This window comes from Leptonychotes weddellii, chromosome 13 (assembly GCF_054177405.1).
Source record: "Leptonychotes weddellii isolate Sample4059 chromosome 13, ASM5417740v2, whole genome shotgun sequence".
NCBI lineage: Eukaryota > Metazoa > Chordata > Mammalia > Carnivora > Phocidae > Leptonychotes > Leptonychotes weddellii.
Genome location: NC_138381.1, coordinates 54,114,943 through 54,141,715, shown reverse-complemented (window position 1 = coordinate 54,141,715; position 26,773 = coordinate 54,114,943). Strand labels below are relative to the sequence as shown.

The window sequence follows — 26,773 nt, the reverse complement described above, 5'->3', positions numbered from 1 at the left end:
CAAATTGTCATTTTTTTGAGATAGTGACTTGACCAATGTACATTGTGCCTTCCAGAGGCTCTAATTTGCATCACGTAGTGTACATGCCACCCACACAATTCTGATATTTTTTCCTAATTTGGAGAAATGAACTTCAGGTCACATTTAAGTCGTCCCAAAATACTCTCCTGGGCACTCTTGTGCGTAGGAAGGATGGCCCTGGCATGAAGACCTGTTGCAGAATGCTGCCTTTTCAGACCATCTTGACAACTACCCTTCTTCCATCTTTGTAGGAAATGTAGCAGCTAAGAAATATGTGCTGCAGAATAAGAGAAGAGGGCCCAAGATTCTTTTTAAAAATGTGTTTCTTGTTTTTTGGCATAATTTTTACATTTATGGATAGTACTTCTCAGCCTTTCATGAAATTTCTGCCTCTTGTATGTGGAAAAAACAGAGGCTATTTTAAATTATAAAGACAGGCTTTAATCTAGTCCAAGAAACTGGGGGAAATAGACTTATTTTCTCGCTTTCAGCCCCATTTCCTTACCTAATGTTAAATATGGCTATTTTTCCTAATTTAGAGGGTTTTCTTTGTAGAATATGAATGAGCTATTTACTGGGTAACAAAAAGACAAGCCTTTTAAGTACAAATGGAGCTTTGGAGATCTCTCAATTTGAAAGACTAATCTCTGCATAAACACAACTGTTTCTCCATATTGCTGGGAACACTCCATCTAGCTGTTTGGCCACATTTTCTATTATGGTTTTTATAAAATGAAACTATGGCTAATAGCTCAGCAGAGAAATATTTGGGCACAGTAGCAATAGGGATGTGTTTACATTGCCTTAAACTGTGTTGATGAGCAAAGAATAGTAATTCTCTATAGAAATTGATCTAATCTAATAAATAAAATTAAACATTGCATATTTTCATTCCCTGACATTTTTTTCTGAGATAAGGCAACCAGTAATCTCATTACAGCGATGTGGTCTTTTTTTATTAAATGTCTGGTTATGCCTGTTACCTTTCAGGCTCAAAATTTTATAGCAAGCCTTCCTTCTTCTTTATATAAAATGACATAACATCAAGACTGTCTACTATACAGAATAAATTGGAGGTCACTGTATACCTAGCACCTTCTGCCAGGAAGTGCACCTGGATATAGAAAGATGGAGCCATTGGATTCAGAAATACCCTTTGGGGCTGACAGAGCCTGACTGTTTCGAGTTTCACATCCCTATAGATGGGGTTTGGGAAACCCTTCTTCCCTTCAGCCCCACCCCCAAGGTTCTAGGATAAAACTGGATTAGTGAATTCATGGCTTGATAGACTGAAGAGAAAAATGAGGCTCTGTGCTCCATATTCATGTGCATCTGCCCCTCTTGGTGACATGCTAATTGGTTGGCCTGGGCACAAGACTAGGAAGCACAGGTTTCCTGTTGCTCACACAGTGCGTCCTGTCTGCTGTGATGGGAGAAAGACGAGTGAGGTGAACGGCCTGAAAGACATCACTCAGCCCATGACCAGCAACCTCTTGGATATAAAGTCAAATGATTATTTTCTCTAGGAAGCTCCTTATTAAAAATCTACATAGCTATTAATAAGTATATTGCTATTTTGTAATTTAAATTGTGTTTAACCTGCATAATAACTGGTTTTAAAAACCTGGATATATCAGGGCACCTGGGTGGCTCAGTCAGTTAAGTGTCCGACTCTTGATCTCAGCTCAGGTGTTGATCTCAGGGTAGTGAGTTTGAGCCCCGTGTTGGGCTCCACACTGGGTGTGGAGCCTACTTAAAAGAAAATTAAAAACCTGGATATATTTTATTTCTGTGATGTAGTTAAGTGGCATTCAGTTGTTGCTTCCATGTACGTGGTGAGTTTATCAAATAGCATGCATGCTCTTCATTCTCATGCTGCATTTTTCATTATTCTGAAAGTTAGATGAATATGTTCAAATTCTGTAGCATGTTGGAGTCAGCAATGAAAAGACCATGTAACCTTTTATAACTTAAAGAATCATACAATATTGAGAAATTAGCCCATAGGAGTTAAGGACAAAGGGATGAAAATTGGAAAAGGTGGGTATATTGAAGCATTTCACCCTGGACTATTACTCATTTATCAGTTGATGGGTTCTACAACCTTTTTCTGGTTGAAGAGGGCAATATCTGGTGCCATTTATGCCCTCATTGGCTCATAACACCTAAAAACCATGTTACGTTTGGCATCAGGGTCAATATCTCTTGGTGGAGGACATGGAGCCAAAAGGAAATGGGATTTCCTAGTAGGGGTTGTGGCTTGGCAGAGGATTTTTGTGGGAGACATTAAGTCCATTTAGTCAATTTCTTCCTTTTTCACTAAAAGTGTTTTTTGTTGTTTTTTTTTTTCTAAAGCAATGCTAAGTTATGGACGTGTATAAATTAACGCTGTAAGTTAGGTAGGCTTCTAACTAAAATCTCAACCTCTTCATACTCTGTCCCCATTGTTGCTTTATTATTTTTCCTGTCACTTGCCACTAATTAACATACTGTATATTTTACTTATCTTGCTTATTATATTTTACTTATCAGAATCTACCCTTCCAGGAGGGTAGACATGTCTGTTTAGCTCACTGGTGTGATGTACCCTCAGTACTTAGAATAAAGCCTGGGTGTACAATTAATATATGAATGAAATAATGAACTAATCTTTAAAACGATGCTCAGAGCATAGTTTTTATATAGTAATACATATTTGCAATTAATTATCTTTTAAGAAATAATGAAATTGTACTTCAACATAAGAAAGTCAACCAAAGTAATATACTACATTAATAGAATGAAGAAAAAAAAATATGTTCATCTCAATAGACACAAAAAAGGCATTTGACAAAATCCAACATCCTTTCATGATAAAAACACTCACAAAAGCAGGAATAGAAGGGAACTTCCTTAACAAAGTAAAGGACATTTATGAAAAACTCACAGCTAACACCATACTCAGTGATAGGATACTGAAAGCTTTCCCTGTAAGATCAGGAACAAACAGGGATGCCCTCTTTGACCACTTCTATTCAGTATTGCACTAGAAATTTAGCCAGAGCAATTAGACAAGAAAAAGAAATAATAGGCATCCCAATTGCAAAGAAAGAAATAAAACTGTCCCTATTTGCAGATGACATTATCTTATGTATAGAAAATCCCCAAAATTCCACAAACAAGCTCACTAGAGATAATTTTTAAAATTCAGCGGAGTTGCAGGGAAGAAGATTAACACAGAGATATCCATTATGTTTCTACACATGTGTAATGAACGATCTGAAAAGGAAATTAAGAAACTAATAACATTTTAAAATAGCATCTAAAAGAATAAACTACCTAGAAATTTAAACAAGTAGGAAAGACTTGTACACTGGAAACTACAAAACATTGCTGAAAGAAATTTAAAGAAGCCCTAATTAAATGGGAAGATATCACATATTTGTGGGTAGGAAGACTTAATATTGCTAAGATGTCAATCCTACCCAAGTTGATCTGCAGATTCAGTGCAATCCTTATCAAAATGCCAACAGCCAATCCTCAAATTCACATGGAATTATATGGGATCCTACATGACCAAAATAATCTTGAAAAAGAATGAAGGTGGAGGACTCATAATTTAAAAAAGCTTACAAAACTGCAGTAATCGTAACAGGATGGTACTGGCATAAGATTAGGCATATAGACCAATGAAATACAATCGAGAGTCCAGAAATAAATGCTTACATATCTGTGGCCAACTGATTTTTTACAAGGGTGCTAAGTTCATTCAGTGGGGAAAGAATAGTCTTTTCAACAAATGGTACTGGGACAACTGAATTTCCACATGCCAAAGCATGAAGTCGGAATGCTACCCTCACACCAGATACAAAATTAACTCAAAGATTATAAGAGCTAAAACCACAAAACTGTTAGAAGAAAACACAGAGGAACATCTTTATGGTCATAAAATTGGCAGTAGATTCTTACATATGATTCCAAAAGCATAAGCAGCCAAAGGAAAATTAGGTAAATTCGTCTTCACCAAAATTAAAAACTTTTGTGCCTCGAAAGACATTATCAAGAAAGTGAAAAGACATTCTACAAAATAGGAGAAAATATTTGCAAATCATATGCCTGATAAGGGTTTTAATATGCAGAATATATAAAGAAGTCCTGAAACTTAACTGAAAGACAACCCAATTTAGAAATGGGCAAAGGATGGCAAAAGAAATGATAAAATAAAAAGACAACTTCGAGAATGTGAAAAATATTTACAAATGTTATATCCAACAAAGAGTTAATATCCAAATATATGAAGAACTTATACCACTCAATAGCAAAAAAAAAAGTTCTAAAATGGGCAAAGGACCTGAATAAACATTTTTCCAAAGAAAATATACTAATGGCCAAACAGGTACAGGAAAAGGTGCTCAGCATTACTTATCATAAGGGAAATGGAAATCGAAACCACAGTGAGATACCTCACACCTGTTAGAATGGCTGTCATCAAAAAGATAAGAGATAACATATGCCGGTAAGGATGTGGAGAAAAGGGAAGCCTTGTGCTCTGTTTTTGGTATTCCATGGTACAGCCACCATGGAAAACAGTGTGAAGGTTCCTCAAAAAAAATTAAAAACAGAATTATCAAATGATCCAGAAGTTGCACTTCTGGAAATATGCAGTAGCCTCTCCTTATATGCAGTTTTACTTTCTGCAGATGTAGTTCCCTGTGGTCAGCTGCAGTCCAGAAACAGATGATCCTCCTGATGTATCATCAGAAGGTTAACAATAGCCCAACACTATGTCACATGCCTCTATCATTCATTTCACTTCATCTCATCATGTAGGCAATTTACCAACTCATATCATCCCCAAAAGAAGCGTGAGTATAGTTTTTGAGAGAGAGAGACGTCAATCATATTCACATAAGTTTTGTTACAATATATTGTTATAATTGTGCTATTTTATTATTAGTTATTATAGTTAATCTCTTACTGTGCCTAATTTATAAATTAAACTTTATCATAGCTATGTTTGTATAGGAAAAAACATGGTATATAGAGGGTTTAGTACTCTCCACAGTTTGTGGCATCCACTAGGGTACTTGGAATGTATGCCTTGTGGATAACGGCGGGGGAGGGGGGCTACTGTATCTGAAGGATACAAAAACACTATATTAAGGAGAAATCTGTGCTCCCATGTTCATAGCAGCATTATTTACAATAGCAAAGACATGGAAATGACCTAAGTGTCCATCAACAGATGAATGAATGAATAAAGAAAATGTGTGTTTGATGGAATATTATTCAGCCACCAAGAAAGAGGGAATTCCTGCCATTTGCAACAACATGGATAGACCTTGAGGGCATTATGCTAACTGAAATAAGTCAGCCAGAGAAAGATAAATAGTATATGATTTCATTTATATGTTGAATCTTAAAAAATAAAAAAAGAAAGAAAAACCTCCTAGAGATCAGATTTGTGGTTACTAGAGGTAGGGGTTTGGGGGGGAGTTGAGGGAAGGCAGTCAAAAGGTACAAACTTTCAGTTATAAGATAAATAAGTACTAGGGATGAAACATACAAAATGATGACTATACTTAACACTGCTGTATGGTACATATGAAAGTTGTTAAGAGAGTAAATCCTGAGAGTTCACATCACAAGGAATAGAAACCATTTTTTTTCTTTTTCTTTTTGTATCTGTATGAGATAATGGGTATTAACTAAATGTATTGTGGTAACCATTTCACAGTATATATGAATGAAATCATTATGATGTACACCTTAAACTTATACAGTGCTGTATGTCAATTATATCTCAGTAAAACTAGGAAAAAATTGAAAAATAAAAATCAATAAAATACAAAAAAAATGGGGTTAATGACTTGAATAGACATTTCTCCAAAGAGGAAATGCAGACGGCCAAAAAGCACATGAAAAGATGCTCAACATACTTAGTCATTAGGAAAATACAAATCAAAACTATAATGTGATAGCACTTAACACCTAGTATGGGGCTATAATAAAAAACCAGAAAGCACTGGAAGGGATGTGGAAAATTGGAACTTTTGGGCATTCCTGGTAGGAATATAAAATGGTACAGTTGTTGTGGAAAATAGTTTGTTGTTAAGGCTCAAAAGCTAAATGTAGAATTACCATCTGACCCTGCAATTCCATCCCTAGGTGTAAACACCAAAGAACTGAAAACAGGAACTTGAACACATACTTGTACACCAGTGTTTATTGTAGCTTTATTTACAACAGCCAAAAGGTAGAAATAATCCAACTGTCTATCAAGTAATGAATGGGTGAATAAAATGAGATATATCCACACGATGGAATATTATTCAGCCATAGAAAGGAATGAAATTCTTATACAGGGTACAATATGGTTGAACCTTGAAAAACATTTTATAATAATAAGTGAAATAAGTCAGGCGTAAAAAGACAATTATTGTTTAGTTCCACTTATATAAGGTTTTTAGAAAGGCAAATTCATAGAGACAGGAGGTAGATTAGAAGTTACCAGCTGTGGGGAGGGAAGAATGGGGGCGCTAGAGCTTGCTGGTTACAGAGTTTCTGTTTGGGGTGATGGAGAAGATGGAAACATATAGTGATGATTGTTGCACAACACTGTGAATATAATTACCACTGAAGTGTATACTTAAAATGGTTTAAATGGCAAAATGTGTTAAATATTTTATCCCCCCAAAAATAGAATGGAATTAACGTTGAGTTTTATTTTTCCTTCTCCAGAATTAGTCTTACAGTTCTGGGGATCAGAAGAGATTGAGTAACAGGCTTTCCCTGTTATGATTACATATGGTAAGAGAGTAATAGTCAGTAGATCCTTTGTATTCAGAGGGACACACCTGAAGACTTTTGCAAATCTTTAAATAGGAGGCTGCAGAAACGTTTGTAACGTCTCCTGGCTTTCTCCAGAATCATGTTTACGTAGAGAAATAAGTGCTTACTATGTATTTCTTCACCCTCAAGCTTAATGGTCATGTTTCTTGAAAAAATGAACTTTTTGGCATTTAGCTGGCTCCCTCACCAGCCTCGTGGTTGTACCACAGTCTTCACAATTCGTGACTCAAATTTGTACAGATTTGCAAAACAGCAAATGGCCTGGACCACTGGAGCATAAGCTTTGTGAAATGTACATGAAGTCATTTTGCATCCTACGTAGCATATAGTATGAATTCTAGAATTATTCCTTGAATGAATGGATCAGTATGTCACTTTCTTTTTCTTTTTTTTTTTTAAAGATTAATTTCTTTATTTGAGAGAGAGTGCACGTGTGTGGGGTGGGGGTGGGGCAGAGTCTTCAAGCAGAGTCCCTTCTGAGCACAGAGCTGGAGCTGGCCCATCTCATGACCCTGAGATCATGATATGAGCCAAAATCAAGAATTGGATGCTTAACCGACTCAGCCACCCAGGTGCCCCAGTAGGTCACTTTCAAATAGTTAAAATCACAGACCTAAATCTGTCAGTGCTTATGGTTATTCTGTATGGTATTGCTTTTAAAGAATATGTTTTGAAATCAGGAATGCGTTCTGAGAAATGGAATGTTTGATCCATAGTAATGACACTTCCTCTTTCTCATTCTGAAGTCGGGCCTGTAGCTTTCTTGCTTCTCTAATCCTGTGTGCAGGGTGCAGGAAGCCCGGGGGCAAGGGGAGTGTTTTCTCCTTCCCTAGACTGATCCCTCACCTGCTGGCTGCACAGGCACCTAGTGGTCCTCACTAGTGCCCTGCCCTCAGTCATCTCTCCCCAACCAGAGCACCACTGAGAGCGCTCTGATGACATGTGTGGGCCGTCAGAATTGCCGCCTTCCTCTTGCCTACCGTACAGCTGCACTCACTTCTCCATGGCCAGGCTGACCTAGTCTGCAGACAGTGTGTTGGAATGCCACTGCATGGACTAAATAGCACACTTGGAGATATTTTTGTGAAGTCCTATAGGTATCATTACCGATGTCATAATTAGTATGCAACGCTTTTCTCTGTGTTCCAGTGACTGATGGTTGCTCCCCCAATGGCTCTTCATGGTCTTTGTGACTGTTTTTTCCAGTGGGCTGTACACTGATGTCTGTCTCAGACTGAGGACTTCCCCTTGTAGCCTCAGAGTGACCCAGCATAAATAGACATCTGTAGGAATCAGACTCATAACCTTGATCTGGTTAAGGCAATGTGCGAATAATAATAGTGAACGCTGATCAGGTTCTTTGCCATAGTAGCCTATCACTGTGTATCTGCTAAATAGGGGCAGTGATGGTGGTAAAAATGTGAAACACTTAGCATATGTCTCAATCACAGTAAGCATCGCCATGACCATCAGAAAGGAACCAAGCACTCTTTCTCTTTTTTAATGGGCAGGAGGGTGAAAAAGGCTCAGGCAGTGATTGTCCAATTTTTTGTGCATGCTATCACTCTGTCCTCTGAGATTCAGAAGTCCTGGGGTGTTCAGAGAGTTTGTGTTTCCTATAAGTTTGCAGATAATGCTGATGCTGCTGCAGCATTAAAGGGCTGCATTGAGGACCATCAGCCTAAGAGCACTAGAGAATGGCAGAGTCAGGTCTTGGGGGCAGCTGGAGGAGGAGAGGAAGGCTCAAGGCAGACTTGCATACGTCACAGCTGTGCCTGAGACAGCCCCCAGGTCCACATAAACTGGGTGCTCCCCAACTTCTTGCTAATCACTCATGGATGGTGCTACATTTTTCTTGAATAACAGTGTTGTTGTTGTTTAAGGCTTTTACGGAGCTTTTGACATTTACTAAGTAATTATACCTTATTGTTCTAAGAGTTCTCATAAGAGAAAGTCATGAAGAGAAGGAAGCTCAGATCATAAAAGTATTGATTTTGACTTTCTACTCAGAGAAACTGGGTTTGTGGCTTTAGGCAGAGGATTTAGTTGTGTTGAATTTGTCATGGCCACTCAAAGGCTCCCACCTACCAGCAGCCCGCTGGGACAGAGGGTGAAAGACATGCCTGTTGGACGAGGCCTCACTCTGTTTCAGCCAGCCAGTCCACAAGCAGTGCTTTCTATACCCTGCCATCTTCTGAAGAGCGGCCTTCCAAAGTCCCACTAACCAAATCAGTTCTTTGCCCTCTAAGATGCTGTGGAGTTCATTGAAACCTGGAAATGTGAAGCGCTGGCCTTCCTTGTTTTCATTCAGGTACTTGAAGGGAATGGCCAGCAACCGGGGCAGATAAAAGGAGTCATTTAGGCTTCAGTTGCAGATAAAAGACTTGAGGTTCATGAAATGTTCCAACATAACAGTGTAGCTTCTGTTCTGTGCTGTGAAACACATTAGAATATGAACAAAGGAGCAGCACCGTGGAGTCGGCAGGATCCTGACCCTGCCAAGGCTGTGAGCCAAGTCTGAGGATTTGGGCGTCCTCTGAGCTAATGAAAAATCCACCGGACAGGCTCCTTCGTCCTATTCATTCTCCTACCCTGATCTTTTCTGTCTTGTTACCTTAATTTGCACCTGCCTGGCCTTAATGTTAGCAGGGAGGTCATGGAGAGAAAGTTTAAGGTCAAGTGCAATAAAATGATTTTATTTATGAATCACATAGATTACTGGTTAACACACTACAGAATTTTGTATTATCTCATGAATAATCTGCTCCACGAATCTATTACATCTTTGTTTTCAATGGATGAAAAAGGGCAGGTTTCATAATTCACAGTGGGCATTTATGAGCAAAAATGCATCACTTTCCTTGGGTGATATGTAGAGAAGATTCTGTGGGTGGCTACATGTCTTTTACAGATTTTCAAAAATTATGTTAATTTTTAATTTACTCATAATCTCTGTATGTCAGTATCATTCTCTGAACAGTATTTATTTGTAGAAGTCAACATTAATTAAGCTTCTCAGTTGAAATAAAAATGCTGTACGGGTACAGGGTGAATGTCGCCAGTGCCCCCCTCCCCTCAGCACATCAGATGGGTTTAAACACTTGGTCACAGAATACAGTTCACAGGAGAAGCAAACCTAATTATAGCCTAACGATCATATGCCAGGTGAGTTGTGTTCTCTTCAAAAGGGAGACATTAAAATTTGTTTTCATCTTCCCCAGACTACAGTCTTAGACAGGAAAGGGAGAGCACGCTGCCTGGCCTCTTCCTGCCATCTCTCGCTTCTCTAGTTGTTGTAGGCACTTGTCCCTAGTCAAGATGTTTCTGAATGAATACGATATCCCAGCCAGACAAATTGGAACATTTGGTGGGTGTTGGAGTCCTGAGGTCAGGCTGGATCTGTCTGGCTCAAAGTTTGCTCGTGGCAGTTATAGAGGACTCGGGAAATGTATAGGAAAATGTATAGCCATAGGAGTCCAGGCAAGGGGTTGGTTCAGGATTCCTCTTGGAGTCAGTTCACTGGCAAGAGTATGGGTCCTGTTTGGTCTGGGGTTAAAACGGTTCATGGAATGGAGACAAATGCCATGGTCTCCTGGGAACTACAGTTTGGGACCTGAGTTTGCCCTGGGTCTGGCATGACTCTTTCCAGTTTCCAGAAACCCCCCAAGTAAGGTTTAGTACCAGTTGAGTACTCACTTGACTCCAAAGGGAAATAGAGTAGACTGGTGAATTCAAGGTTGTGAACATTCGTTTGCTGTTTTCAGTTCTAATTTTGCACTGTTTCTTAACAAGACCATTTTAGGCTGGGTAGCTCTTCTCCCTCCCACTGTAAGAAATGCCAAGCCAGGAGTGGCTGTTACGTTTTATTTTAAACAATGTAGTGTGCTTTGGGGCTGATGTCCCACATGCCTTTATATCTTATGGTATGTATGAGCGCCTGTGACCCTGCTTAAAACACGTGGGATCTTATGAATAGCCAACAAGACCTTGCCCCTTTCCCCCAGCCTGAAATAATGAATATATATGAAACAATTGACTCACAATAACAGCAGTGTATGACGACATGCTAAACTGTGGTATTGATAATAAAAGATACATTCACCAGAGGTATAGAGGAAAATGGTGTGGAGAGGATGTGATTGTATGTGACGAATGGAAGGGAGAAGAGAGTCCGTTATAGGGAAATAACGTAAAATAACTTAAGTAAAGGGACAGAGATGGAAATGAAAATGGTATGATCATGCGGATGCAGGACGGTGTTCTCATTAGAATTGAGTGTTTTCAGGAATATGCACTATAAATTGGATTAATCTGGGGGCCCAGACAGTGAAGGATCTTTAAATCTGTAACAGCATTAGCACTTGATATGGAAACAAGGGAGAGCCTTGATTATAAACCCATGGACTGTAAGTTCCTTAGGGATGGGGGGTTGCTTTGTATGTTGTACGTGAGAGGTTGCAATTTGCCAGTATTGGGTCACATCCGGTCCAGACATGTGTTTGATTTGGCATATACACTGTTGTCTCTCAGTGTTTTAGAAATTATGAACGAAACTGCCAACGTTAAAAAAATTAGGGGACTTCACATTAATCCAGTCAAATTTCTCTCTCAAAAATGGGAAGATGTAGTAGCAGTTGGGCCTACATTGCTGGTGGTCCCTGGTGGGGGTCGAGTAGTCGCTGGTTCCCCAAGGCCCTTTCTGTCTGTCTCCTTCACAAAGAGGCAGAGAGTCTTTTGTGGTGCTGTAACTATTGCCCTGTCTTTTCCATCCAGCCCAATTTACTCACTGACATCATCTGCTCAGCAGCTGGCCCTAGGTATGGTCCCCTGCAAATGTTTGCCTGGCCTAATATCTTTAAACAAGAAGGTGGAGTGATGTGGAGAATATTTAAGTTAAATTAGATTATGCCTTATATCAGAAAAAGTTCTCCACTAGCATTTTTGGTCTTATCTTTTTTGATGTATCAAGAAAAGTTACTTATACAAAATGGTTCAGGGTGTCAAGATAAAATAAGCCCCAGGGATGTAACATACAACGTGGTCATTATAGTTAATGATACCATATCGTATATTTGAAAATTGCTAAGAGAATAGATCTTAAAAGATCTCACTACAAGAGAACATATTTGTAACTATGTGTGGTAATGGATGTTAGCTAGACTTATTGTGGTGATCATTCACCACACGTACATATATTGAATCATTATGTTGTAACACATGAAACTAATATAATGTTACTACGTAGAGATATGTCAGCTGTATCTTGATTTTAAAAAAAGGTTACTTAAGTCAGTTTTTACGAACATGTTTGAATTTGGCCCCACGATGGACTAGGCCTTTTCAGAGACTGAAGTTATTATATTAATATTTTAATAATTTGGTGGAATTTTCTGAGGTAGAGAATAAAAGAAGGAACTCCAGGAGTAAGAAACCCTGATTGTGCCCTGATTTTTCCCAAGAGGGGAACTTCTTTTATACCTCAGTTTCCCTTCCAGCAAGACTGTAGTGTTAGACTTCCTTTCCTCAGTCTGAATGATCAGAAGAGGTATTTGTTGCTGGAACTCACGGTCAGAAGAACAAGCTGAAAGAGATGTCCCCTTGCTGGGAAATGCAAGCTTGCCTGAAAAAGCAGCCAACTGCAATTCTTCCATGCCCACCCATCAATCTTTATAACCAATGAAGGAAATGAAAACAATGGTAGGAGTGTTTCTAGAAAAGTGCTTCCCAAACTTCTTTTCTTTTGTGAACTATTTGCTTTTTCCTTCAGTAGTTGCTGGAGGCTGAAAGTTGGGGTAAAGCCCAACTCTGTGAGGTAGAGAGGCTCTGAGGAAATCTTTGGGAACAAAGGGGAGAGCTATAGAAGGCTGAAGGTGGAGCCCAGGTTATAGGATTATGGAAAGAGGACTGTAGGCATTTTTTAGTCCAATCCTTCTTTTCATAGCTAAGAAAAACTGTGACCTAGAAAGTGAGGTGATGAGCCCAGGGGATATCCACATACTTATGTGACCCCCAATTCATTGGTTCTTTTGGTAAGCTATATTCACTTTTAGGAAGGAGAAAGCAGCCACACAGGAGACACACACCCATGCTGATGGGCAGTAAAGTAGAACCTTCAAACTGATGTAGTGAAGGACCAGCACTGTAGGACAAATCCAACAGGCACATCTCACTGGTCAGGGGAAAGGTGGCAGCAGCTTTTCCTTAGTCCCTGGCTCTGATGACCCATCTCGAGTTAACTAAAGGTGCCAAAAGGCACATTGTCTTCATTCATCCATTCACTGACCCCTTCATCTATTTTCCTCCCTGCGCTGGATCTAATTCTGAAAATCAGGTGCGGTGAAACAGTGGTAAGAAAAATGTACCTGCCTCTGGAGTCTGTCCCTTCCTCACTGACTCTGCCTGACCTCAGACCTTCATTCTCTCTCCCCAAGACCCTGGTGACTCAATATCTGAGAACCCACAGCATTTGCACTGCCTAGGGTATTGTCAGAAAATCAGAATCCTGGACTCCATCCAGACCTACTGGATTACAGACTGCACTTTAGCACAATCGCTAGGTGATGAGTATGCACATCCAAGTTGAGATATGCTGCCCTGGATACTCCCTCTCCCTCCACCTAAGCATCTGTTCTCCTTCCATTCTGAACAACAGCCAGAGTTCTGATTTAAAACAAAAACAAAATCTTGCTGGGGTGTCTAGGTGGCTCAGTTGGTTAAGCATCTGCCTCTTGATTTGGGCTCAGGTCATGATCTTGGAGTCGTGAGATCGAGCCCCGTGTCAGGCTCTGCACTGGGCGTGAAGCCTGCTTAAGGTTCTCTCTCTCCCTCTTCCTCTACCCCCCTCAAACCCCCCCCCCAAAAAAAAACCCAAAAAACAAAAACAACCAAAATCTAGCTATGTCAGTTCCTTGCCTAAAATCCTTGATTGGCTCCCCATTGCTTACCAGACACAAGGCCCTTTTGTAGGCTAGCCCTCACTTGACCACCTGGCAACCCTGGTCCCCTCTGTAACACCTCCTGAGTTCTTTGCATTGAACCTCACTTCTTGAGTGTTTTTCTCCCCTCACCCAGTTGGCTCAACGCCCATGCTTGCTTTGAGGCTTTGCTCAGGCTTCTTCTGTGAAGCATCATGTCATCTCCAGGCTCATGTGCCCAGTTCACTGATGGTCCATCTGATGCCTGCTCTCCATGTGGTCCTCAGAGCATGTTGTGATCCTAGCATGGTGCTGGGCACAGTAGGTTCTCAGTATGTGCGTGTTGGATGAGTGAATGGTGGTGGAAAAGGGCACCAGGAGGCCTCAGCTCAATAGGAAGATTATTCTGTAGATTAACAGGCTGCTTTGATGGTGTGATGATAGCTCTCATACATTAAGTGAGCCATTTTAAAAAGAGCCACAGTGTGGTTCCCTTTAGGCCTGGAGCTGAACATTAAATTTTCAAGCAAGAAAAGCTTGAGAGTCACTGATGTTATATATCCCTTTGCCTGGGAAGGTACTCGTGCCTTTAAAACACTTCTGGAGAAGAATCTTACGCAACAGTGCTTGGTAACGTGGGCCTATGTTTCATAAATACTAGTCTGAGTGGCTTACCAAGATAGGCAAAGCCCCAGTCCTCTGACATCTGAAGCCGCCAGATCCCTGAGATTCTGGGAAGTTCTTCATAAATGTCTTACTTGTTACTGTGATCCAAACCTGTTCCCTCTGACTTTGCCCTTTTAGAAGTAGAAATTGGACTCACAGGCCTCAGGGGGAAGGAAGAGAACTCCTGCTCCCTGCTCCCAAAGCTTTGGAGGCTATGGATGTAATGTAGTCAGACTCAGCCCTCAGGGATTTAGGGTCAGCCAGGGCACAGGGGAAGGAAGGAAAGAGTTAGGGGAGAGCCCTGAGTGCCCACGGGGGCTGTAGTGGGGCATTTGTCTGTTGATATCAGGCATGTTTGAGGGAGTCCAGATGCAGGGTGTGGAAGGGATGGATGCACAGAAACATGTACTCACAGGAGATATGAGCAAGCTCAATAGGTATTAAGTTGAGTCACTTTCTTCAAGAGTGAAGTTCATCATATAATAGTTTTCAGGATTTATAAACAAAAACAAGTCTTAAAAAAGCTAAAGGTTTGTTCTAACAAGCATGATTTGGTGCTTTTGGCTTCATTTTAGGGAAAATAATCTGTCATAATGAGATTCTGTTGCTGTCTTGCTTTTCAAATAACTCACAGTGAAACATCTTCACTAACTTCACTGTTGTCGCTGTGTCTTTCTTCTAGGTCCAGCTGACTGTAGCCCAGACTGTAGTATGAGTGTCACCTCCCACAGGGTGCTCTCTGGCAAGTGTCCACATCAGTACCCGTGTGCCAGGTTCAATGTTCTTGCTGTGGTTACCGATTTCTGTCTTAAATGAGTCTGGCCTACAACTATCTAATTGTAATTTGGAACTAAAATTAGGCTTTCTTTTTCTCATTAGGGAATTATTTGATTATTTTGGCAAAGGAGGGAATCGTATAGTAACTTACAGCAAGTAAGATAAAATTACTAAAAAGATTTGAAATACACTATTGTGTAAATGTTCAGTGTTTTCAGATTTTCCCTCTTAATTAAAAACATCCTGAATAGAGCTTCATAATGTAGAAGAATGCTGTCAAAGTTAGATTTGGGCTCTGATGATGTGTGTCAGGAACAAATGGCCTGAAACAGAACATACATCTTCACCCATGTTCCCCACATTTAGGCTGTCCCTGATGTCAGCCAGGGAGGCAGGGCCAGCAGAGCATCTAAGAAAGAAGATGTAAGGATCATCTAAGCAAAAATTTAGCATTCTGGCAAAGCCCGCTTAGTCTTCCCAGGAGACCTGACCTGGAAGCTGTGAACGTGTGTGTCTTTGGGCCACAGACAGACATACCAGGATGGGCTGGAGCCTGGCTTCAGTCCTCACTGACAGCATATGTAGCTATCCTCCTGCCTCCTGCAGTCATCTTAAGATGGCAGATTCTCTGGCTCTCGACAGTGAACACACCTGCCAGGAGGAGGTAGCCTGGCTGAGGAAGTGTCAACGAGGAGAGTGTCTGGGAGTGGAGAGTCACCGACAAGATGTTTCCCTCCCTCCCTCACCTGGAAGCCCTTAACTCCATGACTGCTTTCTGGGCAGACGGGGTGATTCAGGCTCAAACCTGTTTTCTGTGGGAGGCAAGGTTTCTACAGATGGAGGCTGATGGTTGACACTAGCTGGGCTATAGCAGTGGCTTGATTTCTTGGGGGACATGATGTGACAAGGTTGAGCATGTGTCCCCATCTGCTGAGAAGAGCCCTCGTGGCCCTTGAGCTGTTGTCACAGTTCCTATCCCTGGCACTGCCCCCCCCCCCCCCACTAGTCCTGTGCACTTACCCTCACCACTCATACTTCTTCCAGGTACAACCTGTTCTATCCCTGGACACCACCATTTATTTATTGGTTCCCTCAAAAAATATTTATTAAATGCCTGCCCTACGTTGGGTCTGTGCTAGGTGTGTGGATTCTGCAGGGCTTAGGATAGGCAAAATCTCGTCTGTCCTCCACAGCTTGCAATCTGTTGGAAGAGGTGGGCAATTAGATAAATAATTATAAGAGGTCCTGAATAAGGGGCTTCAACTGGAGGGTCAGGAAAGGTCTCCCAGAGGAAATGACATTTAAGCTGGGATGTGAAAGGTGAATAGAGTTTGAGGGCAAGGGAGTGGCATGTGGAATCCCACAGGGGAAGAAAAGGAGAGAGAGTAGGCAGAGTATGGAGTAGGGATGGGGATAGGGATGAACAGAGCAACAGAGGCAAGGCCAGGGAGGCCTGACTCTTAGGGGGCTAGGAAGGAGAGTGAGAGGTCTCTGTGGCTGCAGGTAGAGAAGGGGTGGAGGTGAGCAAGCTCAGGGTGATGGATACCATGCTCCAGGAGAGAGATGGGAAGCGGGACCACAGTGAGAGCTGGGGGCCTGCAGAGAAGGGCCAGAGTGGGGCATTTCAGGAGAGAACCTGTGATGGATGGGTCCAGACATCTCTACCGCACCACATCATTATCTTTTATGAACACCAGTCTTCCACTATCCCCAAAACACAGATTCCTGTTAGGAACATGATTATAAGTAAGTTCTTTTGCTTGGCACAAACTGCCATTCTTACTGAGCAACTAGATGAGAGACTATTATAAGTACTTAAATATCTTAATTCTCTCCATCTCCCTTCAAATATAAAAATAGAAATTGCCGGGATGCCTGGGTGGCTCAGCCGGTTAAGCATCTGCCTTTGGCTCAGGTCATGGTCCTGGGGCCCTGGGATCGAGTCCTGCATCGGGCTCCGTGCTCAGTGGGGAGCCTGCTTGTCCCTCTGCCTGCTGCCCCCCCCCTGCTTGTGCTCTCTCTCTTTCTCTCCCCCCACTCTCTCTGACAAATAAATAAATAAAATCTTTAAAAAATAGGAATTGCCAAGTTACACAAAGGGGAAGGAACACGGGGAAACTGAGTGTGGTGCTAGGCTAGAGGTGTCCTGTGGGGCCCAGGACCTGGAGTGACTGCAAGGCAATGCTACTCTGAGGCCAGCTAATTTGCACATTGTGGAAAACTGTGGGACATAAAGTGAGCGAGTTGATGGCTCCTGAAGGTGATTGGTGATGAGGCGACTGAGGTTGCTCAGTGTCTGATGGGCTTGCTAGGCGGCTTGAGGTGATGAAGTGCTTGTCACCATCTCCTGTGGGGGCAGTGATAATTAGCTTGGGTTGGGGCTGCTGGTATCGACCCTCAGCTCCTGGTAGAAGTGTCCATCTGTGCCCAGTGAGCCCCGAGGGATGAGTTGCAACTCCAAGTCTCAGTGGGATGGAAAGCTGAGCCCTGAAGCCCTGAGGAGTATGTAGCCTAATGAGATGGGGAATCAGTTATAGAAAGGAAGGAGAGGAAGCTGGAAGACGCTGGAGCAAAAACGAAACAAGTCTCTGGGTTGGTACTTTAAAGGATGTACAAGTCTGAGGGTAGTGAGCAGGGATTGAGGGTAAAAGGATGTCCTTCTGTATTCTACAGGAGGATCCCTAGGCACTGAGATGTTTGAAAGGCAAATAACCGGAATGATGGCAAATCGAGGGAAGGAAGAATTGCTTTTTATTTTAGAGGTGCTTGTTTCAGAGTTATATTTCAGAAATTTATGTATTTGCAAAAGGCCAAATTACTGTCCCCAAATTCTGAAACCATTTAGAGCCCTTCAAAACAATCACAACTCTTATAGTTTCAGATAAACAACAACAAAAAACCAGCCCCTCAAGTAATAAGTTTTCTGCCTTTGAAATCACTAAATGGAAATTTGTTGCAAAGTCTACAGGTCTTCTGGATACTTTCTAATGGTTCAGGTTTTAGTTTCTTTTTATATCCGAAGAATCAGGACACTTGGCATTGCTAATAAACAATGAGTTTTGCATGACCCTTATGTGGTTTTGCATAGTTGAACCCAGCCTCCCCCATATATATATTTTAGACTAATACATATCTTTTTTAAGATGTATGGTAAAGATGAATAGTTCTGTAGTACTACTTAGGGGCTCCTTGTCTGCTTTCTGAAACAGTTGTAGGTGTGTCTGTGTATCACCAAAAACAGTATTTGTCATCGAAAGTGCTCATGTATTAAAGAGATGCCTGGTGAAGTGGGTTGATGGAGAGGCTTGGAAGTGGACAGGACAGAGAGAGGGATGAGAGTTTTCTTTTCCATAGGAAAAGAGCTATAAACAGACTGGTGAAAAGAAAATCCGTCAAATACCAGTTTTGTGATGATGAGAAATCTTGGACTATAAATTTTGCTCGAGTTGAAAGGTGGGACTTCGGAGATATCTGGAAGTTGACACTTAATAAAATAATATGTGAGCCCTGTATGGAGACTTAAGGTGAAAATGTCATTCATTCATTCAACAAATATTGAGCACCCGCTACGTGCCAGGCACTGTGAACAAAACAGACATTTTGGTGCAGGGAAGGTGATGAGTGCTTTGAAGAAAGTAAAGGAAAGAATGGGGTCACTTCTGATCAGGGAAGATCTCACTGAGGATGTGACATTTGCATGATAACCCAAGGGAAGGGAGACAGTAAACCATGCAGACCTAGAGGGAAAGGATCATCCAGTGCAAAGGCCCTGGGGCAGAGCATGTCTGATATAGTTGAGGGACATCAAGGAAACAGCTTCATCATGGGAGAGTGAAGGGCCAGATCATGTGGGCTTCATGCACCACTGTATGAAAGAAAGGAGTTTCTTACTCTGAAATGAGGAGGCACTGGAAGGTTCTGAACAGAGATGCAACATGATGTGACCTGTGTTTAAAAGGATTCATCTGAGAATAGACTGAGGACAAGAGTGGGAGTGGGGAGACTGAAATAATACAAGCAAGAAACAGTGATGGTGGTGTGGACCTACAGGGTGGTACCTGTGAAGGGGTAAGAAGTAAAGGGTATATTTTGGATGCTGAGTCAACAGAATTTGCTGTGGACCAGATGGATCAGGTGTGGAATGTGGGAGCGATGGAAGAGATAGGAAGGCTCTGGACCTGAGCTCTTGACCTGAGCTCATGGACGGACGTAGACACCATCGACTGAGACGGGATCACTGTGGTGGTGGGTGGTCTAGATTGAGACATGTTAAATTTGTGATTCCTGATGAACACCAGGTAGTGAGTGGGATGGGCCATTGGATGGAGCACTATATGTGTCTGAAAGGTGAAGGAAAGTGAAGAAAGTGGGTATGGGGCTGAGGGAGAGCTGGTGAAATACTCTGTACAACTCTGGAGTTGTCAGTGATTTCCCTTGTAATAACATGTGGAGTTTTAAAGTTGCTCACAGTTTTTATCCAGAATATTCTGATTTTCTTTTGTAAAACTCTCATTTGTCTTTATTTCTGGTAATACCCTTGCAGGCTGGATGGAAAAGCGTTTTTCCAGGACCCTAATTCATCTCTATTCTGGGTTGTTTCCGACCCCTGCCACCCCCAGTTGGAGCAGCACGTAAGAAATGTCTTTCTCCAGAAAAGAAAGGATAACCTTTTTACTTGCAAAACAGCTTTGCAGCTCTGCTAATGATTTAGCATATGATTCTCCTCTCAAGTGCCTTAAACCCTTGTCCTGGGATAGAATAAATCCAAAGAATGCCTTAGGCAGCATACCTAAGGAGGAGACAGGCAGACATTGCAAGAGTTGCCAAAAGTCAAAATTGATTTGATTTTCTTAGAAATCAATGTTTTAGTCTGAATGTTTAGTGACACCACCCCCTCCCTTCTCCTCCACCCCATCCCCAAGGAGCTGACACTTTTATCATATCTGTAGCTGCTCTGCTGGAGAGAACAATGTGGTTGATAATTCTGGGGAGGCTGTTGAGGCCAGGTGGTGATCAAGTAGTTGGCTAGAAAGAAAGAGTAGGAAGAGAGGTAAGGAAGAGTTTTGATCTGTAACGAATCAATTCTTCTCATGGACCGTTCCTTCCTCTGTGATGTGACAACAGAGGGAAGAAGGGGTCTTGGAAGGAACCTGGCTAGCTCCCTCAGATTTAAGTGAGTTTTAAGCCACTTGCCCGAAGCCACACAGCTTGTCAATAGCCAGACCTTGCTGCAACTCCGTTAGCATCTTTTCTTTGCTGTTGTCATGGTATGTGAAAGCATAAAGAAAGAGAAATACTGGTAGGGGAGGAAAAGAATTCTTTCCATTTAAGTCACAAAGATTTGAGAGTCTGGACTGGGAATTTCACCCCTCCCACAGGAGAGTGAGCAGCATCCCTTCAGGGCCTGTGACCTGGGACTCTGAAACCTTGGAAGTGCCCAAAGGTACAGCAGAGGGAAGTCTCCTCCTCCCTATCCCCTTCTTGCTGAGGGCTCTTAAACCTAGCCCATGTTTCCATGTGGGTTCCAGCTCTGGACTCAAACCTGGAGGGAATAGGTTGAGCTCCAGGCTCCTAGGCTTAACATCCAACCAGAGCTGCTGTGACTCAGGGCTGCAGTTAATGGAAGTCTCATGTGTTCTGAAGCTCTGGGCTTTGCCTTATGTCCCAAGAACTACGTTTTCTACCCTTGAAGCTCCTTGTCCTCAAGTCTAGTCTTCCATGTTTACTGCGGAAACCTTTGTAAAACACCTGTCGTGCCCCTGCCCAGATGGACCCCTGGACCTGAGGACTGTTTTAAGTCATCACTAAACCATGTGGCTGCCTAACTGCTGTGTTGAGAAGGATTCTAAATCTGCATCCACTGGAGTGGAAAGGAGCCCCGGTATTGAGTGCACCTGCCGCAAATGGGGGCAGAGAGCATGAGCTCTGTGTCTCAAGTCCATTTTCCTGGCCCAGTAGTCTTGAAGAGATAGATGAGACATGTTTGTTTATCATTTGCGAAATGCCAGGCACTGTGTATATTGTGTCATTTAATTTTCCCAGTCTCTGTGAGGGTGGATGTTTTTATCTCCATTTTACTGATGAGGAAACGGGCTGAGGCAAGAAGTTAATGGGGGCAGGTCATTACCTAGCTTGCCCTGCGGTGCTCCAGCTCTGCCAGTTCTGAGACCTTTTCCTCCAGGTTCTGGAAGGGTCTGTTTTCACTGAGGACCTGCCCTCTATAATGGACTCCAGACTCAGCATGTTTGCTTTGTCTCCTGCTCATTCCCCCCTCACTCCTAACCTGATCTGAGGGACTTGGATCTGGCCCACTCTGATGAGGCCTACAGGATATCTGCATTCTCTCTCACTCCATTCAGAAAAGGAATTCTCAGCAAAAGCTCTAAACTGCAGGCACAACACAGGTCCTTGTTTTGATAGTCAGCCAGTTTCTTGTTAAATAAAATATTATGATTAATACCCCACCACACACACACACACACACACACACACACGTGTGCACGTGCATGCACATCCACACAGAAAGGGATCTAGAGAGGTGTGTGTGCACTCACGCCTGGTCATATATATCTTTTATTCCCAGCTCGGCAGGCATTTCTTGAGTAGTCCTTCTGTGCCAGAACATCATCCAGGCTGCCCAGGCCTCCACCCACCTAGCCTGGTTAGTGAAGGAGGGACCAGGTTCTAGTCAAATAGGAAAACATTTTTGTCTGACAACAATTAGAATGTGTCCAGGAGGGGAACCTGACATGTGATGCCCTTGCCTAGACTCTCCTCCCCGCTCCTAGTGGGTGGGAGATGCTAGATTCTACAGGAACTCCTAGGAGATCCAGTGATTAGGAGGATGAAAGGTCGGAGTGGGCAAAATACGTATCTTTGGAGTAGTTTTAGAAAACAAATTTTAAGCTATGATTTTTATGTTACCTGTAGAAGATATTCAAAACCCTATTTCAGAGGTGCCTGGCTGGCTCAATCAGTAGAGCCTGCAGCTCTTGATCTCAGGGTTGTGAGTTCAAGCCCCACTTTGGGTGTGGAGCCTACTTACACACACACACACACACACACACACACACACACACACGCTTTCTATTTCACTGATGAGCATTCTCCAGAAAATTATTCCCTCCTATCAAACTTAAAAAGATATAATTCTGCCCCCACCACAGCCCCAGTAGGACAGTCCCCAGTCCATCTGCCCAACACAGGCGCCTGTACCTTCTTTGATTTTTCAGATGAGTGTCAGCCAATCTGATACTGATTTGGATGTTTTGGGGGTAGATTTAAATATCCTTGGTAGTTACACAAAGTTGCTTCAGCCTTGGATACAGCAGTATTATCAGACATTTTAACACTTATGGTAGAGGATCATTCTGTAAAATTAGAACGTAACTTTTATTTCTGTAGCTCCTCTGAAAACTTTGGAAAGGCATGTTACCTAATGGAAGTCATTTGTGGTGACACCAGCTTCATATTTGGAGAAATATTATATCTATAGCACATATTCAGACAGTATTTACTGAGCACCTATTATTGGCTAGGTATTGGGCATCTAAAGATGAAAAGACAAACCCTTCTTGAAGGGAGCTCATAGGCTAGTGGGAGAAGTCATGAGAACAGATAGTAAGTATCACTACAGTGATGACATGTGCCAGGTGTAATGAGGTCTCATCCTGGTATCTGAATCTGCTTGGGACAGTCAAGAGGGCTTCATGGAGGAGGCAGCAAAGCTTTCTAGAGGTGGTAGATAGAGTACCACCTGACTGGACTGGAAACCGTCCCTCACTTCCTCCTGAATGGTCAGAACTTGGGCTCTGTAAGCTTTCACAGCTGGTCTGTGTAGATCAAATGTCACACCTGGGTGGCACCTTGGGCTGGTTTTTCACCCTGGGCTTATATAGCATCCTTTGTCTAAGAGCCCGAGGGATTTGCGCACTGCTTGTTTTTCTTGTTATGAGCATCTGCTTCTTCAGCCTCGCTGGGATCCCTAGAAACACTTCCACGTGTATTGAGAGTGGCTGTCAGTGTGCTTACCTTCTCACAGCTGACCGAAACCTTCTGGGGGAGTACTCACATTTCTTATCTATGCTTTTGTTCTCTGGACATCTTGCCTTGGTGTGAGGCAGTGTAGCTGGGCAGTAAAAACACAGATTTAGGAATCAGTAAGGCCCAGTGGTTTGGGGCCCAATTTGAATCTTGGCCACACAACTGACCTAGCTGTGGGTAGAGTACAGATGATTGGTAATTGCAGTTGCCCTGGTATGGGTGGTAACCTGGCCCAGTGCATGGCCCCAGGGTCACCTGTCCACGCACTAGAGTCTCATTACTGATGTGCTCAGGTGCTTCAATTTTAGTAATTTAAGCATTTTCCCCGAATGTCACCGAATACTGAGTCCTGCATAAATAGAACTTTTATATTAAGGCACCGGGATAAATAAGTAATATCACCACAAAAAATAAGAACAGAAAACATCAACTGTGGCTGAAAATACAAAATGGTAAGGCCTTATTAATTGCCTTAAGAGGGGCCTTTTCCCTTCTTTTCTTCTGGTTTATTTAGTTGTATAGTAATCTGGAAGCTGCCTCTGCTAAAGAAGCTATGGATTATTGACAATTACCCATGGTTCTGGGATGCATCAGCTCCTTGGAAATATCAGGAACTAAGAAGCAATCCTGGAAACTGAATTTTAACCCCATTATCTACTCTATGGGGCGATGGGGCTTCAGTAATGCGATGGGGCTTCAGAAACCATCTAATGAGGAAGTAGTTACTGAGCACACACCATTATTTCTCCAAGGGCCCTGAGCGCTGTTAGCATGGTGAGTGCCAAGTATGAAAAGCACTTGCTTGTTGCAGATGCAGTTCCCTGGGATATGCAACATTGTACGTAATTTTCACATGCAAAATAATTTTCTACACATTTATTTTTTGTTATTATTACTTCTTTATGACTTTTTCCCTTAGTTCCTTTCTCCAAAGAATTGGAAATGTATTGGCTTGGCTAATTGTGAAAACAAATAGCAGAGTATAATTTAAAGCCATCTGGAAAGGTTAGTGATGGGTTTTGTCACATGCACAGAAAACCCTTACACCATCCAGGAGAAGTGATCTGATGATATGTAAGCAGAGTGACCGAAGCTCCTTCCACCAAGGAGAAAGAAGAAACCACACAGATATGGCTAAAGAGAAAATGCAGCACACATCTTTCCTCTGTTTACAAAACAAATGTTCTTCTGAGGAGTGGAGGGAAGAAAAGAGATCTCATTGTTGTATTGTCGTTCCGTTTTTAAAATTTTTATTGCATTAGTATATACATTAGAAAAGTGCATATGTCAGAAGCTCACTGTATTCTTTTTTTCAACCAGCCCCACCTACAGAGCTCCCGTGAGCTGCTTTTTTATTGGAAAAGTAGGAATGAAATTGCTGGGGCCATTTCCACTCCAACCAGTGACCAGCGGAGCTGTGAGAGTTCTGCTTGCTCCACATATTCCACAGTACTTGCTATTGTCGGACTGTTTCATTCAGCTATTTCTGGTGGGTGGGTAGTAGTATTTTACTGAAGCTTTAAGTTGCATTTCCTAGATGACTGTGACCTTTTCCTGTGTTTATCAGTCTTTTTGAATTTTTATAATTCTGTTTTAAATAGAGATCTTTCTTTCCTCAGTAGAATTTCTGTGAGGGTGATCATTTCTCTTTCATTCACCAACCGTAGTTCAGTTCCAGAAACATAAGGAATTTGTCTCCCTCCCCTCTCCCCACTCCGCAGTATAGCAAAAGTCTCACTGCCCTCAGTGGTGGCCAAGAGCCCTGTCTGGCTAGGTTTGCCCTTGCTGTTTGGTTAGGGATATGGTCAGAAAGAGTTACAAAGGCATGTCATTTCGGGGAGCCTCCATGACTTCCTGGCAGTGCTACATGGCAAGGATAGGGATAGGGAGAGGGTGATGGAGGAAGAGGGCCGGCTCCCCTGCCTGACCTTTGGAGATCCGCCCCTGCCTGATGTGGCCAGAAATGCCAAAACCTTTGCAGAGAGGCAGTCACAATATCAACTTCATTTCTTGCTGTCATTCCTGTTGCTCTGTCTCATTGTCAGGGATTTTAATACCCACAGGCTGCCTGTGAGCATTTATTAATTAATTAGTTAATTTCTTCTTTATTTCATACAGTAAGTACCACTGAGTTCTGCTGTATCTTCAGAATGGGAGCTAAAACACCAAATAAAGCTCCTGACTTCTAGGAGACAGGGAAAAAAAACAAAGAAAACAGTAAAAATATAATGTAATATCATGTGATTAGAGGTACCTTGGAGAAGAATGAAACGGTGGGGGCAGGGGTGGAGAGTGGTGGCAACAGATGGTGGGGAAGATCTTTGCGTGAGGGAGTACCCACGTGGCCATTTCATGGAAAGGTATCCAGGCCCAAGGAGCAGCGATTCAGAGGCTTGAGGCAGGAGTGTGCTTTCATTGGCTGGAGCACCCATATGCAAGGGGCACAGAGATCAGAGGTCAGAGGCCTGGTTATGTCTTCATGGTCCTTGGTAAGGAACTTGGGTTTTACTCCAAGTGAAAGGAGAAGGCAGTGTAGGGCTTTGGGCCAGGAAAAATATGAGCTGATTGGGGTTTTTAAAGGATAACCCAGCCTACATCATGGAAGAGACACCATCAGACTCCTTGGCTCCAACATCCCTTCCCCACTCCGGGCTTACCCTTTCCCCAGACCATTAGGGACTTCAAGAGACAGCTGTGCCCTTTTTGCCCCACTTGCCTCCACACCTGCCTCCCTGGCCTTGTGTGTCATTGCTCCTGCTTCAACTTTCTGCTCTTGAGTCCTTGTCCCCCTCCACCTACGCCCTGGTGGTGAGAGTGTCCCAGGGCAGAGCTGACATCTCCTTCAGTGCCCCCTCGGTGCCTTCTACATCCCGCTGTCTTGGAGGGAAGACGAGCAAGATTGAAATATGCCCTGACTGTTGAAGGGGCTTAAAATCCACTTGGTCCTTCTCCCTGCCACCCTTCTATGTGCCGTTCTGAGGTGTGTAGACTGCATCACTGATGGTGCTTTCTGTTGATCAGCCCAAGACATTCCTTGTTAAGCACCTCCTATGGACACACAAGGGGTGTGAGCCCTCTGGAGATACTGGGTTGATGTTTGCCTCTTGGCATTTTTAATTGTAACAGAATCATCCTTATTTTTCAGAACTCATTGGTATGCTCTTGATCTGGTGTCCTGTGTCTCTTGCTCTACAGATGTACACAGCATACATACATACACCCTGTTACATCGACAGCAGATGCACAGGTTGGAAATACTGGTCGGATTCATAAGTCATAGTACCTCAGTTCCAAGAGCAGCAGGGTGGGGATGGAGGCTCCCCAGCCTAACATTCCTGACACAAACAGCCATGTAATTGTGTCATAACAACAGCCTTTCCAACATGTGGGTTAGAGTCACATCTCTGCTGGGTTAAAATGCCCCTGTGGTCTGTCTGCTTCTTTTAACATGAGTGACTTACAGGAACCTGGAATTGAAGAGGAAGGTAGGGAACTGTGAGCCAGGCATGAAGGAAAATGGC

The 26,773-nt window shown here is 42.5% G+C and overlaps 1 protein-coding gene across 4 annotated transcripts in view; it reads left to right on the top strand.

Annotated features, from left to right (window-relative positions):
- Window positions 1–26,773, top strand: part of LDLRAD4 (low density lipoprotein receptor class A domain containing 4) — a 397,933-nt gene that overhangs the window by 241,368 nt on the left and 129,792 nt on the right. The window lies entirely within an intron of this gene.